At 43.0% G+C, this 17,340-nt stretch overlaps 1 protein-coding gene across 10 annotated transcripts in view; it reads left to right on the top strand.

Moving 5' to 3' along the window:
• Positions 1-17,340, top strand: part of LOC143989134 (uncharacterized) — a 383,321-nt gene that overhangs the window by 332,224 nt on the left and 33,757 nt on the right. For 2 of the 10 annotated variants that reach the window (XM_077489166.1, XM_077489164.1), the window contains exon 1: positions 8,190-8,292. The exons of 6 other annotated variants lie outside the window; for them this stretch is intronic. The gene's annotated coding sequence lies outside the window, so the exon portion shown is untranslated. Of the gene's footprint in view, positions 1-8,189; positions 8,321-17,340 lie in introns of those variants that run through there. 2 more of the 10 variants (XM_077489165.1, XM_077489163.1) reach the window with 1 other exon arrangement.

Below are 17,340 nucleotides of genomic sequence, written 5' to 3'. Positions count from 1 at the left end.
GAGAAGTGAAATGGGGCAAAAATTCTGTGGTAGGGTGGGCTCCTTCCCTGGCTTCGGTATGGTAACAAGGCTTTGGGCATTTCTGGAGGAAAGGAGGCGGAGGAGGCAGCAGAGTTAAATAACGGGATTAAATGTTCAGTCAATATAGAGGTAAATTGTTTATAGTACTCCCCAACAAACCCATCTGGGCCTGGAGCTTTGTTATTTGGTAGTGTTTGGATGGCTTTCATGATTTCCTCCTACGTGAATGGGGAGTTTAGCAGTTCTAATTGTTGTGGGGTAAGCTGGGGCAAATTTATTGACTGCAAAAAAGCTTGAATCTGGGAGAGTTGGGGCTTGGGTAAAGTTGCTTCATTATCCAGATTGTAAAGACGACTGTAGTAAACGATAAAGGCGTTTGCAATATCTTGTGGGTTGGATAATCTAGCATTGGTGGTGGGGTGATGCAGGAAGGGAATGGGTGATTTCGGTAGATGACCTTTAATTTGATGGGAAAGCACTTTACCGGGTTTATTGCCTTCAGAGTAAAACTTCATTTTAAAGCGTTTTTGAGCTTTGTCATGGTATTCTAGAAGCAAGTTCAAGTCTAAGGGAGATCAGTTTAGATTTAAGCACCGGATTGGGGAGCTGTTTATTAAGGAGATCAGTAGTTTGGATGGTAGTGAGAATGTTGTCTATCCGCTGCCTCCTTTGCCTCCTGTCCCTCGCTCCATATTGAATGAAGAGCCCCCTCATAAACGCTTTGTGTGAAGCCCACAAGATGTGTGGGTCCGCAACAGAGTCTTTATTCTGTGAGAAAAAAGCTTTCAGGTTATCATTGAGCAACTGGGTATACGGTTCTGATTGTAAAATCCTGGTGTTAAGTCTCCATAGATAATCAGGGGTACTTTTAGTAGAGTCTTCTATAGTGATGCTCACCGGTGAATGATCAGACCAAGTGTTGGGATGTATCTCCAAAGAGGAGATTTTTTGCAAGGTCCAGGGGTCCGTCAAAAAAAAAATCTATGCGTGAATATGAGTTGTGGCAAGGAGAAAAAAAAAAGTGAAGTCTTTTTCGTCCGCATGCTGGCATCTCCAAACATCATAAAGTCGAAATGTTGTCAGTAGAGGGTTTAGGGCTAGTCTATGGCGCTTGGTGTGGGCAGAAGAGTCTAATTCAGAATCAGGAGTACAGTTAGGCCGCGTACACACGGGCGGACTGTTCGCCCAACTTTGTCCGCTGAACAGTGTTTGGGCGGACAGTCCGCTCGTGTGTGGGCTTTCAGCGGACAGTTTCAGCGGACAGTTGGACGGACAAGGTTTTTCGGAATTTCCGAAAAATTGTCCGCTGAAACCTTGTTTGAGCGAACAGTCCGCCCGTGTGTAGGCTTGTTCGTCAAACAAAGTTGCGCGCATGCTCAGAAAGGATTTTCACGCCGAAAGCTATAATGCAGTGTATAGGACGTCGTATTTTTCGTCCCGTCGTACGTGCCGTTCATGTCATCGCGCACGGTTTCAGCAAACTGTTCGTCCGTCGTGTGTGGCCATGTCCGTCCATGCTAAGTTTGAGCGGACTGTTTGCCGAAACTGTTGGACGGACAAAGTTGGGCGAACAGTCCGCGCGTGTGTACGCGGCCTTAAAGTCCCTGCACCAGATTACCGCTCCCTGCTGAATCTCGGCAACTTTCTTATGGAGCTTGCATAGAAATCGAGCTTGGTGGACATTAGGGGCGTATAGAGAGACTATTGTATAGGGAGCACCATTGATTGTGCAGGTCAGAATGATGTAACGGCCTTCTGGATCTTGGACACAAAGGGTGGATTGGAATGCTAAAGAGTTGTTGATGGCAATTAATACTCCTTTTTTTTTGTCTTTGCGTTAGCAAAATAGGTGGTGTTAAAATATTTGTTGGTGCAGGTAGGGGGGGGTGGGGGGCTGGCTAAGAAATGTGTCTCTTATGCGCAGATGATGTCACATTTGGTTTGCTTGGCCAGTGACCAGACAAGAGCAGCAGTAAGGGTGTGTGTTACCTTGAAAATGTTATAGGAGGAGTAGGAGTCCAAAGTGCTGCGCGAAGAAGTCTTCTATAGAGCTGTACGACAGTTATGCAGATCTGACGCTGAGCAAAGTGTTGTTTGAAGGTACAACCTGCAAGAAGAAAAAAAAAGGGGGCTTATGATAGTAGGGAGAGGGAGAAAAAATGGCGAACAGATTAGGTGGATCAGGAGTAGCTCCCTTCAACAGGAATCAAGTAGCGAACGGTCGGAATGGTTCAGATGGGTGAGAAAGGTGCCTGTGTCACAGGCAGAGACTCGGGATGGGTTCTCTAGGAAGAACAAAAGGCAGGAATTAACTGGAGAGTGTTTCCACAAGTATAGTTCTTGGCACAGTCGTGCCAGAAACACTAAGTGGGGGTAAGTAGTCCCTTGAGACCGAGCGTGAACAGAAGACACACTCATACGGCATGAGTTATCATGTTCCCCAGATTACTGTGGAGGGGGGTGGGTTTTTTGGGGTCTCGGTGGAAGAGGATGTGCTTTTACAACTCCCATGTTGCTGTGGCCCATGGGGGTCACATCAGTAGGAATGATATTCCAGTCTTGCAGGAGTCTCAGACCTTGTTGCAGTGAGGTGATTAGGTGTTTCGATCCTCCATGGTGGATGGATATTTTGGAGGGTGCTATCCACTGGTATTGGATCTGATTGTTACGCAGCCCCTTGGTGATCATGTTAAGTTGTCTGCGCCTGCTCAAGGTGTGTTGGGACAAGTCAGCATAGATTTGCAATTGATTGTACTGTTCAGGAAGAGTGTCCAGTGCTCACACCCTATGCATAAATTGCTCTTTGATATGGTAAAAATGCACTCTGAGGATGACGTCCCGGGGCACGGCATCTGGGAGGAAAGTGGGCTTTGGTAATCTGTGAATGCGGTCAACAATAAGCTCGATATTCTTTGCGTCAGGCAGCACAGTTTTAAGCAGATTTTTCGTGAACGTGGGTAGTTCAGCATTTTGAACGGATTCAGGGACTCCGCGGATTTTAAAGTTGTTGCGTCTGTCCCTGTCCTCTAAGTCCGCCATTTTGTCTTTAATCCAGCTGATGTCATGGGCCTGTACTTCCTGGGCATCTATAATGTCATTCACTGTAACAGTAATGTCTCCCACGTTAGCCTCTATATGTGAGGCCCTGTTCTCTAGTGCATGAATGCTGCTCCCAAAGCTGTGCACAAGGGAGAGCATGTCCGCCTGTAAGGAGCTTCTGAGGGACATTAACATGTCCTTGAGAGTGGTGTCCATGACTGCTTGTCCCGCTGTGGGAAACGCTGCTATAGCGTCAGGCTGTGGGTTCTGCTGGGGGAGGATGCATGGCATAGTGGCAGTCTGTGTGTCATCCTGCGATCCCCCTGCAGTATCCAGGCACATTTTGGATTTAGCTGGGCTGCGGGAGATTGGTGTTCCCGGAGGTGATACACAGGGGCTTCCCCCTCCGTTTGCACTTACCAGTGCAATGTCCCGAGCGGGGATGTTTCTGTCTCGGCGGGGAGAAGCCGCGGCCTCCTTCAGCGTGTGCAGGCCTGATGCTGCGGCACCATCTTGGCCGCGCCGCGCGGACGGCTGGTACATGTAGGCCGTCAGCTTACGAGGGATTCGGTCCTCTTTCCGCTTGAGGGACATCTCCCCTACGATGAGTGGATGTCTGCGGTGATCCACCGGAGCTAAAAAATCACCGGGGAAGGCTGGAAGTCGCTTGTGAAGGCCATCAGAGTGAGGAGCTCTGTCTTCAAGCAGCCATACTAGTCACGCGCCGGACACGCCCCATTTTTTTTTTATTGAAGGTAAAAAAAAACAAGAAGTCTTAGGATGTATCAGAAAGAAATCTTCCCTCTGGATAAGGGGAGGCAATACGTTTATTCGTACTTTACATAAAATATTCTTCTAGTTTATACATTCTTTATATTAAACAAATAAGCATTTTATTAGTTACTTATATAAAATATTCTTCTGGTTTATTCATTTTTATATGAAAAAAAATCCCCAGTTTATTAGGTACTTAAATCAAATATTCTAAAAATCCCTAATTTATTCATTCTTTCTTGATCATTTTTTTTTAATTGAAGGTAAAAAAAACAAGAAGTCTTAACAGGATGTATCAGAAAGAAATCTTCCCTCTGGATAAGGGGAGGCAATAAGTTTATTCGTACTTTATATAAAACATTCTTCTAGTTTATTCATTTTTTTTATATTTAAAATAATGCCCAGTTTATTAGTTACTTATATAAAATATTCTTCTAATTTATTCATTTTTTATTTGAAAAAAATCCCTAATCTATTCGTTCTCTCTTGATCAATTTTTTTTTATTGAAAGTAAAAAAACAAGAAGTCTTAGGATGTATCAGAAAGAAATCTTCTCTCTGGATAAGGGGAGGCAATACGTTTATTCGTACTTTATATAAAATATTCTTCTAGTTTATTTATTCTTTATATACAGTGCCTTGCGAAAGTATTCGGCCCCCTTGAACTTTTCAACCTTTTGCCACATTTCAGGCTTCAAACATAAAGATATAACATTTTTATTTTTTGTGAAGAATCACCAACAAGTGGGACACAATTGTGAAGTGGAACGAAATCTATTGGATATTTTAAACTTTTTTAGCAAATAAAAAACTGAAAAGTGGTGCGTGCAAAATTATTCGGCCCCTTTACTTTCAGTGCAGCAAACTCACTCCAGAAGTTTAGCGAGGATCTCTGAATGATCCAATGTTGTCCTAAATGACTAATGGTGATAAATAGAATCCACCTGTGTGTAATCAAGTCTCTGTATAAATGCACCTGCTCTGTGATAGTCTCAGGGTTCTGTTGAAAGTGCAGAGAGCATCATGAAGACCAAGGAACACACCAGGCAGGTCCGTAATACTGTTGTGGAGAAGTTTAAGGCTCGGTTCACACAGGACGCGGCGCGACTTGCCGCGACCTGCCGCGACCTCAGCGGCGACTTGCAAACGACTTCTGTATAGAAGTCAATGCAAGTCGCCCGAGGTCGCCCAAAAGTAGTACAGGAACCTTTTTTCTAAGTCGGAGCGACTCGAGTCGCTCCTCTTAGAACGGTTCCGTAGTACAAAACGGGGGTGACTTGTCAGGTCGCGGCGCGGCAAGTCGTGCCGCGTCCTGTGTGAACCGAGCCTTAAGCTATTTGGATACAAAAAGATTTCCCAAGTTTAAACATCCCAAGGATCACTGTGCAAGCGATCATTTTGAAATGGAAGGAGTATCAGACCACTGCAAATCTACCAAGACCTGGCCGTCCCTCTAAACTTTCAGCTCAGACAAGGCGAAGACTGATCAGAGATGCAGCCAAGAGGCCCATGATCACTCTGGATGAACTGCAGAGAACTACAGCTGAGGTGGGAGAGTCTGTCCATAGGACAACAATCAGTCGTACACTGCACAAATCTGGCCTTTATGGAAAAGTGGCAAGAAGAAAGCCATTTATCAAAGATATCCATAAAAAGTCTCGTCTAAAGTTTGCCACAAGCCACCTGGGAGACACACCAAACATGTGGAAGAAGGTGCTCTGGTCAGATGAAACCAAAATCAAACTTTTTGCCCACAATGCAAAACGATATGTTTGGCGTAAAAGCAACACAGCTCATTACCCTCAACACACCATCCCCACTGTCAAACATGGTGGTGGCAGCATCATGGTTTGGGCCTGCTTTTCTTCAGCAGGGGCAGGGAAGATGGTTAAAATTGAGGGGAAGGTGGATGCAGCCAAATACAGGACCATTCTGGATGAAAACCTGTTGGAGTCTGCAAAAGACCTGAAACTGGGACGGATATTTATCTTCTAACAAGACAATGATCCCAAACATACAGCAAAATCTACAAAGGAATGGTTCACAAATAAACGTATCCAGGTGTTAGAATGGCCAAGTCAAAGTCCAGACCTGAATCCAATCGAGAATCTGTGGAAAGAGCTAAAAACTGCTGTTCACAAACACTCTCCATCCAACCTCACTGAGCTCGAGCTGTTTTGCAAGGAAGAATGGGCAAGAATTTCAGTCTCTCGATGTACAAAACTGATAGAGACATACCCCAAGCGACTTGCAGCTGTAATCGCAGCAAAAGGTGGCTCTACAAAGTATTAACGCAAGGGGGCCGAATAATTTTGCACGCCCAACTTTTCATTTTTTTATTAGTTAAAAAAGTTTCAGAAATCTAATAGATTTTGTTCCACTTCACAATTGTGGTGATTCTTCACAAAAAATTAAATTTTTATATCTTTATGTTTGAAGCCTGAAATGTGGCAAAAGGTTGAAAAGTTCAAGGGGGCCGAATACTTTCGCAAGGCACTGTATATATAAAAATCCCAATTTTATTAGTTACTTATATAAAATATTATTTTAGGTTATTCATTTTTTTTTATATATAAAAATTAATAAATGCATTTCCTCCCCTTATTCAGAGGGAAGATTTCTTTCCGATACATCCAATACTTTTTGTTTTTTTGCCTTCAATTAAAAAAAAATGATCAAGAAAGAACGAATAAATTAGGGATTTTTTTTTCATATAAAAAAATGAATAAATTAGAAGAATATTTTATATAAGTAACTAATAAACTGGGGATTTTTTAAAATATATAAAATGAACTAGAAGAAAATTTTATATAAGTAACTAATAAAATGGGAATTTTTTTTATATAAAAAATGAATAAACTAGAAGAATATTTTATATAAAGTATGAATAAACGTATTGCCTCCCCTTATCCAGAGGGAAGATTTCTTTCCGATACATCGAGTCACAATTGCACTAATATGGCTACAATCACTTCAAGTATTTCTCATACATCGTAAGACCTCTTGTTTTTTACCTTCAATAAAAAAAATTGATCAAGAAAGAACGAATAAATTTGAGATTTTTTTCATATAAAAAATGAATAAATCAGAAGAATATTTTATATCACAAACTGGGGATTTTTTTAAATATATAAAATATTGTTCTAGGTTATTCATTTTGTATAGTTAAAAAAATCTCCAGTTTATTCGTTACTTATATAAAATCTTGTTCTAGTTTATTCATTTTTTATAAGTAACTAATAAAATGGGGATTTTTTTATATAAAAAAATGAATAAACTAGAAGAATATTTTATATAAAGTATGAATAAACGTATTGCCTCCCCTTACCCAGAGGGAAGATTTCTTTCTGATATATCCTAAGACTTCTTGTTTTTTTCCTTCAATAACAGAAAAAATTAAAAATTGATCAAGAAAGAACGAATAAATTAGGGATTTTTTTTCATATACAAAATGAATAAATTAGAAGAATATTTTATATCACTCACTAATAAATGGGGGATTTTTTTAGAAGAATATTTTATATCACTAACTAATAAACTGGGGATTTTTTTTTAATATATAAAATATTTTTCTAGTTTATTCATTTTTTATGTTTAAAAAAATCCACAGTTTATTATTTACTTATATAAAATATTATTCTAGTTTATAATTTTTTATAAGTAACTAATACAATGTTTTTTTATATATATACATATATATATATATATATATATATATATATATATATATATATATATATATATATATATATATATATATATATATATATATATATATATATATATGAATAAATTAGAAGAATATTTTATATAAAGTGTGAATTTCTTTCTGATACATCGAGTCACAATTGCACTAATACGGTTACAATCACTTCAAGTATTTCTGATACATCCTAAGAAGAATATTTTATATCACTAACTAATAAAATGTTTTTTTTTTTTATATATAAAAAAATGATATAAAATATTCTTCTAGTTTATTCAAGTACAAATAAACATATTGTCTCCCCTTATCCAGAGGGAAGATTTCTTTCTGATACATCCTAAGACTTTTTTTTACCTTCAAGAAAAAACAAACAAAAAAAATGGCTTTTTATTTTAGTACATGTTATATGTGGCTACATTTTACTGTGTTGTGATGCAAATAATTCAGAGGATTGTATATTGTGTGCACTGTGCAGGCAGCTGTGGCCTAGCAGTTGCATTGTGCTCTGTCTATCAGGCGGTGTATTGTTGCTCTGAGTGTTCACCAGCCTCAGGTTAATGGATATTTGTATTCATTTATTCAGGCAGGAGAGTCCAGGAAAACTACATCTCCCAGAATGCCTCAGTCAGGCAGGGCTTTGTTCAGGAAACTGGCTCCTGGGTTGGGTGGTTCTTCCTTTTCTGGCACATGCACAAGTCAGTGTCCCCTGTGCCTCTGGAGACCCCCCAGACCCAGGAGCCCCACGTCCCCCCTGTGAGTGCCTCTGGGGTGTGCAGGGCAGGTGAGGAGGGAGGGGGGGGGATGCATGCAATGTGTGCAAAGGAGAGGAGGGGAGGGGGGCTGCAGATCCTGCATGGGAGAGGAGGGGGGGGGGGGATTAACCAATGCAGCCCCAGACAGAAGTGCAAGGTGTCTGATTGGCAGCCTGCCATGTTTCTTTATACAATGTTGCCCTTTTGTATTTATTTGTTGCTCTTTGTATTTGTTGTTTTTTGTATTTATTTGTTGCCCTTTCTATGTTATTTGTTTCTCTTTCCATTTGTTATTTGTTGCTCTTTGTATTTATTTGTTGCTCTTTGTATTTGTTGTTTTGTAATATAAACAAAGTATCAATTGCAATGCGATGTGCAAAGTGTGTAAACCTGCGGTAGCCAATCAGCATCTGAGTACACTGCGTTACCTGTTAGTGGATCATGGCTGTGGTCACATGTGCTCATGTCTCTGTTTTTATCCAATGTCCAAGCGCTGCTGCGTCTGCATGCGAAAACGCGCGTTGCGTTTAGTTGCGCAGAAAAAAAAAAGAAGCAGGACACATCTCAGTTCAGGGCCGTACAGATGGGCAGATTTTATGCACAGCCATTTTTTTTTTAATCGCCGCAAAACGCGATTTGTGATGCCATTATCTCTTCATAGCACCCTAAATGTGGTGTGATTTTATTTTTATTTTTTTGCTGCGCAAACAAAATTTCGCAATGTGCGTCGCCCTCAACAGAAGTTACAGAACTTCTGTTGGGGTGACGCGCGCCACACGGTTTTTGTGTGATTGCAACGTGGCAAACTTGCACCACAGTTAGGGCGCCATTAAGAGATCATCGCATGGATGAACGCGTCCCGCGTTTTGCCGCGGTTCCACCTGCCGTTTCAAAACGTGCTGTTTAAAATGTCAAATCGCACATCGGCGTGTTCAGGTAGCGTTCATTTCAAAGGCACTTAAAAATGTGGTTGTGATTCTGCTGCCATTGTCCTTAAACAAATCGCCCTGCAAATGCCCAACCCAATCGCGTGATGCCCAAAAGAAGTTCCAGAAAATGCGAATCATCATGGCAGAATTGCACCGTGTTTTCACCGGAACACGCTGAGATGCGATTTGACTGTTTTTAACAGTGTGTTTTGAAATTGCGGTAATTGCACCTAAAGGCATTTTTTTTTGGCCCGTGTGAATGAGCCCTAAACACAGATTTTTCTTTTTTTTTTTTGTCTGTGTGAATGAGCCCTAAATGCATATTTTTTTCCTACCCATGTAAAGGTGCCCTAGACGCAGATTTTTTTTTTCTGCCTGTGTGAATGAGCCACAAATGCGGCTTTTTTTCTGCCCATGTAAATGAGCCCTAACGCAAGATTTTTTTTTTCTGCCTGTGTGAATAAACACAGCTTTTTTTTTCTGCCTGTGTGAATGAGCCACATATGCGGCTTTTTTTCTGCCCATGTAAATGAGCCCTAAATGCTGATTTTTTTTTTTCTGCCCATGTAAATAAGCCCTAAACACAGAATTTTTTTTCTGTCCGTATGAATGAGCCCTAAATGCAGGTTTTTGTTTTGTTTTTTGCCCGTGTGAATAAACCCCAAACGCAGTTTTTTTCTTTTTTGCCTGTGTGAATGAGCCCTAGACGCAGCTTTTTTCTGTCCATGTAAATGAGCCTTAAACGCAGCTTTTTTTTTTCTGCCCATATGAATGAGCCCTAAACACAGCTTTTTTTTCTGCCCATATGAATGAGCCCTAAACACAGCTTTTTTTTCTGCCCATATGAATGAGCCCTAAACACAGCTTTTTTTTTTCTGCCCATATGAATGAGCCCTAAACACAGCTTTTTTTTCTGCCCATATGAATGAGCCCTAAACACAGCTTTTTTTTTCTGCCCATATGAATGAGCCCTAAACACAGCTTTTTTTTTCTGCCCATGTAAATGAGCCCTAAACACAGCTTTTTTTTTCTGCCCATGTAAATGAGCCCTAAACACAGCTTTTTTTTTCTGCCCATATGAATGAGCCCTAAACACAGCTTTTTTTTTTCTGCCCATATGAATGAGCCCTAAACACAGCTTTTTTTTCTACCCATATGAATGAGCCCTAAACGCAGCTTTTTTTTTCTGCCCATGTAAATGAGCCCTAAACGCAGCTTTTTTTTTCTGCCCATGTAAATGAGCCCTAAACGGCTTTTTTTTTCTGCCCATGTGAACAAGCCCTAAACGCAGCTTTTTTTTCTGCCCATGTGAACGAGCCCTAAACACAGCTTGCTTTTTTTTCTGGCCGTGTGAACGAGTCCTAAACACAGCTTGCTTTTTTTTCTGGCCGTGTGAACGAGTCCTAAACACAGCTTGCTTTTTTATTCTGCCCATGTAAATGAGCCTTAAACACAGCTTTTTTTTCTGCCCATGTAAATGAGCCCTAAACACAGCTTTTTTTTTCTGCCCATGTAAATGAGCCCTAAACACAGCTTTTTTTTTCTGCCCATATGAATGAGCCCTATATGCAGCTTTTTTTCTGTCCATGTGAATGAGCCCTAAACGCAGGATTTTTTTTTCCCCGTGTGAATGAGCTCTAGCTTTGACAGCAAGAACCTTTCTTTCATGCAGAAAATACACATGTAAATTTAAACAGCTTTGTTTTTGCCCGTGTGAATGACCCCCTAAACGCTGTACGCATTTAAACCCATCTAAACACAAAGTACGTTAGGCACATATTTTCTGCAGGATCTTCTGCTAGCAAGAACCTGCATTCCATGCAGAAGATACACATACAGTGGGGAAAATAATTATTTGATCCCCTGTAGATTTAAAGTTTACCCACTTACAAAGAAATCAAGGATCTATAATTTTTATCATAGGTGTATTTTAACCACTTCCTGACCGGCTCACGCCGATATAAGTCGGCACTTTGAAGAGGGATATGGTTGTTATGGCAGCAGCTAGCTACCATAACCCCTGTATCCTCTTCTTCAGTAAGCAGTCCAGTTTCAGATAAAAGTGGTCTCTGCGGCGGATTCACTGCAAGATCACTTTTATCGGTGGCGAGAGAGGGACCCCCTCTCTCCCGCCGTTCTCCGGTGCCCTCCGCTGCTTACAGGAGCCGTCGGTAGCGGCGGAGGCAATTGAGTCTCCTTCCTGGCTTGGTATGGAGATGAGTGAGGAGAAGATGGCCCCCACCCATCTCCATATCAATGCAGGGCAGAAGAGACATCAAAACGTCAATTCCGCCCATAGCTCTTAAAGCAACATTTTTTTTTTTTAACCACTTCCCGACCGCCGCACGACGTTGTACGTCGACAGAATGGCACGGGCAGGCATATGGGCGTACCTGTACGTCCCTGCCTTCCCGTGGGTCGGGGGCCCGAACGGGCCCCCGCCCGGTGCCTGCGGCGGTCGGTATTCGTTCGCGAGCGATCCGGGATGAGGGGGCGGCCATTCATTCATGGCCACCCCCTCGCGATCGCTCCCGGCGAATAGAAATCCTTCGTGACATCACTTCCTCTCCTGTAATGTAAACACAGGAGAGGAAGTGATGTAATCTCTCCTCCGTGTCGGTATTTTTCGTTCCGACACCGAGGAGAGCGGATCGGTGAGTTGCACCAACACGACACTTCACAGTAGAACATGCCAGGCACACTCACACCCCCCCGATCACCCCCCCAATTACCCCTGCCCCCCAGTCACAGTGACACCAATGTCATTTTTTTTTTTTTGCATTGGTGTCATTTGTGACTGTAATAACTGTTAGGGCAGTTAGGGTTAGCCCCCTTTAGTTCTAATGTACCCCTCTAACCCCCCCAATAAAGGTTTAACCCCGTGATCACCCCCCGTCGCCAGTGTCACTAAGGCTGGGTTCACATTGCAGCGGTTTATGAGAACGAATGTGATTCGCACCGCACTGCAGTGCAAATCACATCCGATCTCTGTGCGATTCGAGTTCAGCCATACAGATAGTATGGCTGAATTCGCATCGCACCCGCCGCACCCGCCGCAAATTCGCACGGGACCCTTTTTTTGGCCCGCAGCAGAATCGGATCGCATGGGTGTTCACACCATGCGATCCAAGTTTGCAGATCGCACTGCGATATGCGAACTGATCTGGGGGTGTCATTAACATTTCACTGACACTCCCAGCAGTTTGCATAGGGCAGTGTGAACTGCCGCCGGGAGGCATGTGATGCGGGAACCCGCCGCGGATTCGTGGCGTTCCCGCATCGCTCCAGTGTGAACCCAGCCTAATAAGCGATCGTTTTTCTGATCGCTGTATTAGTGTCACAGGTGACGCTAGTTAGGCAGGTAGGTATTTAGGTTCGCCGCAGCTTTTTATAGCGCCAGGGACCCCCATATACTACCGCATAAAGCCCCCTGATTGCCCCCTAGTTAACCCTTTCACCAGTGATCACCATATAACTGTTACAGGTGACGCTGGTTGGTTAGTTATTTTTTTATAGTTTCAGGGCACCCGCCATTTATTACCTAGTCTCACTAGTGTACCCCTAAATTTAGGGGTGTCTACTTTCCAAAACGGGGTCATTTGGGGGGGTTTGTGCCATCTTGGCATTTTATGGCCTTCAAAACTGTAACGCCCTTAGAAAGCCTGAAGGCGGTGCTTGGTTTTCGGGGCCCCGTACGCGGCTAGGCTCCCAAAAAGTCCCACATATGTGGTATTCCCGTACTCAGGAGAAGCAGCAGAATTTATTTTGGGGTGTCATTTCACATATGCCCATGGCATGCGTGAGCAATATATCATTTAGTGACAACTTTGTGAAAAAAAAAAAAAAAAAGTTTGTAATTTTCCCGCAACTTGTGGCAAAATATAAAATATTCCATGGACTCAACATGCCTCTCAGCAAATAGCTTGGGGTGTCTACTTTCTAAAATGGGGTCATTTGTGGGGGTTTTGTGCCATCTTGGCATTTTATGGCCTTCAAAACTGTAATAGGTAGTGAGAAGTGAAATCAAAAATTTACGCCCTTAGAAAGCCTGAAGGCGGTGCTTGGTTTTCGGGGCCCCGTACGCGGCTAGGCTCCCAAAAAGTCCCACATATGTGGTATCCCCGTACTCAGGAGAAGCAGCAGAATTTATTTTGGGGTGTCATTTCACATATGCCTTAGCATGTGTGAGCAATATATCATTTAGTGACAACTTTGTGTAAAAAAAAAAAAAAATTTTTTTTTTGTCATTATTCAATCGCTTGAGGCAAAAAAATAAAATATTCAATGGGCTCAACATGCCACTTATCAATTTCCTTAGGGGGTCTACTTTCCAAAATGGGGTCATTTGGGGGGGTTTTGTACTGCCCTGCCATTTTAGCACCTCAAGAAATGAGATAGGCAGTCGTAAACTAAAAGCTGCGTAAATTCCAGAAAACGTACCTTAGTTTGTAGATGTGACAACTTTTGCGCAAACCAATAAATATACAATTATTTACTTTTTTTTTTTACCAAAGACATGTGGCTGAATACATTTTGGCCTAAATGTATGACTAAAATTGAGTTTATTGGATTTTTCTAATAACAAAAAGTAGAAAATATCATTTTTTTTCAAAATTTGCGGTCTTTTTACGTTTATATCGCAAAAAATAAAAATCGCAGAGGCAATCAAATACCATCAAAAGAAAGCTCTATTTGTGGGAAGAAAAGGACGCAAATTTTGTTTGGGTACAACATTGCATGACCGCGCAATTACCAGTTAAAACAGCGCAGTGCCAAATTGTAAAAAGACCTCTGGTCATTTACCAGCAAAATGGTCCGGTCTGAAAAGTGGTTAATTACATTTTTTGTTTTTTGCATTTTAGTGTAAATATGAGATCTGACGTCTTTTTTACCCCAGATTTCATATTTAAGAGGTCCTGTCATGCTTTTTTTTTCTATTACAAGGGATGTTTATATGCCTTGTAATAGGAATAAAAGTGACACAATCCTTCTTTTTTTTTTTTAACACTGTTCTTTAAAAAAAATAAAATAATAATTCTCGTGCCTCCGAGCTCACATGCAGAAGCGAATGCATACATGAGCATATTTAAGAGCTCCTGTCGTGCTTTTTTTTTCTATTACAAGGGATGTTTACATTCTTTGTAATAGGAATAAAATTGACACCATTTATTTTAATTTTTTTACAGTGTAAAAATAAAAGGTAAAATAAAAAAAAAAAAAAAAAATTCTCATCCCACCGAGCTCACGTGCAGAAGCGAATGCATACATGAGCATCGCCCACGTATGAAAACGGTGTTCAATCCACACATGTGAGGTATCACCGCAATGGACCGTTGTGGCTCTGAGGAAGAGGGTTCACCCTTGTAACGTGTAAGCCGTTTGCAATGCCATCTGGTTCCTCCAAATATCTGGTCCAGGTTGTAGGCGTCTAGAGATGCTGCTTGCAACTGCCGGAAGTATTGATAAGCCTTGTTTTAAAGCTCTGGCGAAAGAAAGAACTGCGTTATTATGTATAATACTAAAGCTGCAATTCAAAGTGAAAAACAACACAAAAACTAAACTATGGGACAAAAGGAGCTGCACAAATGGTGAACTATAGGTTATGCTGTAAAAATAAAAAAAGAAAGGAATACATAAACATAAGCATGTATAAATGTGCATCACACCAAGAATGTCATACCGTTGAGAAGACCTGCAAACACAAAATCAAAAAATGCTAAAAGTTCAAAAAATAAATGTGCACAAATACAGGAAACAGACAACGTCTATAATGGTTAAAATCAACACAAATGATAATGTTGCAACACCCTGTGACAAATCTTCATGGAATATGAAACGGTGCGATTCTGCCACCTTAAGAAGTGCAGGCTTAACAGATAGCCAATAAGATAAGCATATCGCCCACTCCTGGGTAGTGAAGATCTCCCGCTGCTGTATACGACCACTATGAGCGGCTCACCGACCTGGCCAGGGGCGTTGTTAGGTGGCAAAAAGACCAGGGGCTTCAGCCCATAGTCTAAGGCCGGAAACGGGGCGGGGGGGGGGGGGTGTATGTGACGCTGCCTTTATTTTTGGCTGGGCCGTAACCTACCTGACCTACATACACTGATGGTAGTGACCTACATACACTGATGGTAGTGACCTACCTACACTGAACTACATACACTGACCTGCCTACACGGAGCTTTACATACGCTGTCTGACCTACCTCAGCTTAGAGAACTGCCCGCCCGAGCACCGAGCGGGGATGTGGAGCAGCGGCTGCATTGTAATTCTCGCCTTCTGGAGCCTGCATCGTCTATGGTGGACGTCACACGTCCCGCGGTCCCGGCGTTGGAACAGTGGGACGTCCATCATAGGCGTTGCAGGCTCCAGAAGGCGGGACCTGCTATGGCACTCGGCAGGACTAATCGGCACTCGGCCACACTCATCTGTCCATCATGACTGCGCAATGCCTATGATGGACCGTCTATCATGGGCAACGGACGCAGGCGGACGCTCGCTCATTCTCGCTCATGCATAGTGCGGCGCCACACTTTCATGGGGGACTCAGGGCTAGTCATTTTAAAATAAATGGCCGAGACTCTGGGCTTTTCTGGGTCACATTCGGGGCTTCGCCCCCCCCCCCCCCCCTCCCAACGCCCCTGGACCTGGCGTTCTCATGGACTTCTGACACAGGAGATCCGGGCAGTATCGGTATGACAGTAACAGCTGGCAGGCTCAAAAACTGGTAATGCAGCACTCAATCCAGGGAATGGGAAGTTGATGGGGGTGGACAATCACTAGTCTCTCGGTCCCACACTAGAGTTTAGGGTTCCCACTTGCTTCAGGTTACAAGACAAGATGCTGGAGCTTAGCAAAATCAGTGTCCAGAGTCCACCCTTGTTCGCAGCTGTGAACCGCTCCAACCTACCTCACTTAGTGTCTGTGAGGTAGGTTGGAATGGTTCACAGCTGCGAACAAGGGTGGACTCTGGACATTGAGACACTGATTTTGCTGAGCTCCAGCATCTTGTCTTGTAACCTGAAGCAAGTGGGAACCCTAAACTCTAGTGTGGGACCGAGACACTAGTGATTGTCCACCCCCATCAACTCCCCATTAGCTGGATTGAGTGCTGCATTACCAGTTTTTTTTTTTTATGCGTAACATTTTTAACTTGTAAACACCAAATCTCAGAAAGAAGCTCAGTCCTTAAAGCGGGAGTCTGCGTTTTTTTATTTTTTTTAAAAGCCAGCAGCTACAAATACTGCAGCTGCTGACTTTTAAAATAGTGACACTTACCCGCCCAGCGCGCCCGTGATGTCGGCACCCGAAGCCGATCTCTCGATCGTCTCTCGGGTGCTGCCACCGCCATCTTGGGTATGGGAATCAGGAAGTGGAGCCTTTCGGGTTCATTTCCCGGTTCCCTACTGCGCATGCGCGAGTCGCGCTGCGCAATAAGGATAGTCCCCGCTGTCTCTGGGATCTGTGTGTTTCCCAGCAGGCAGCGGGGGAGTTTCAGAAAGGGCAGTCGATTCTGCGGAAAGGGGCGTGCCTTCTGCAGAATCTACGCCGGAAGTACCTGTACAGTACAGGTATCTGTACCCCCCCTCCCCCCTGAAAGGTGCCAATTGTGGCGCCGGAGGGGGGGAGGATTCCAATGAGCGGAAGGTCCACTTTAGGGTGGACCTCCGCTTTAAGATGTTTAACTTCTTCTTTAACTTCTTCCCGCCTGCACTATAGCCGAATGATGGCTATAGCGCATGCCTCGATTGCCGGGAGGGCATCAATAGAAGTCCTCCCATGCTGCTGCCTGCACGCCCCCTGCGGGCTTTGTGATCACTGAGTCAATGAGACTTGGTTGATCAGAGTAAGGGGCTGGCCCCTTACCACGTGATCAGCTGTCAGTCAATGACAGCTGATCACGTGATGTAAACAAAAGATAATCGCCTTTTTCTTTTCCCTCACGCTAAAAAAAGCTGATCACAGGCCTCTGACAAAGGAGCATCTGTCCTGAACAGGGAGAGGCACTGCTGCTATGCAGTTCCCTCCAGTTCCACCTGCCAGTGCCCAACAGTGCCACCTACAGATGCATATCAGTGCTGCCAACCAGTGCCTCATCATCGGTGCCACCTACCAGT

Source organism: Lithobates pipiens, unplaced genomic scaffold (genome assembly GCF_037356315.1).
Source record: "Lithobates pipiens isolate NorthernLeopardFrog02 unplaced genomic scaffold, aLitPip1_a1.2 Scaffold_18, whole genome shotgun sequence".
NCBI lineage: Eukaryota > Metazoa > Chordata > Amphibia > Anura > Ranidae > Lithobates > Lithobates pipiens.
Note: the sequence above shows the minus strand (reverse complement) of the source record. Positions and strands in the feature narration are given on the sequence as shown.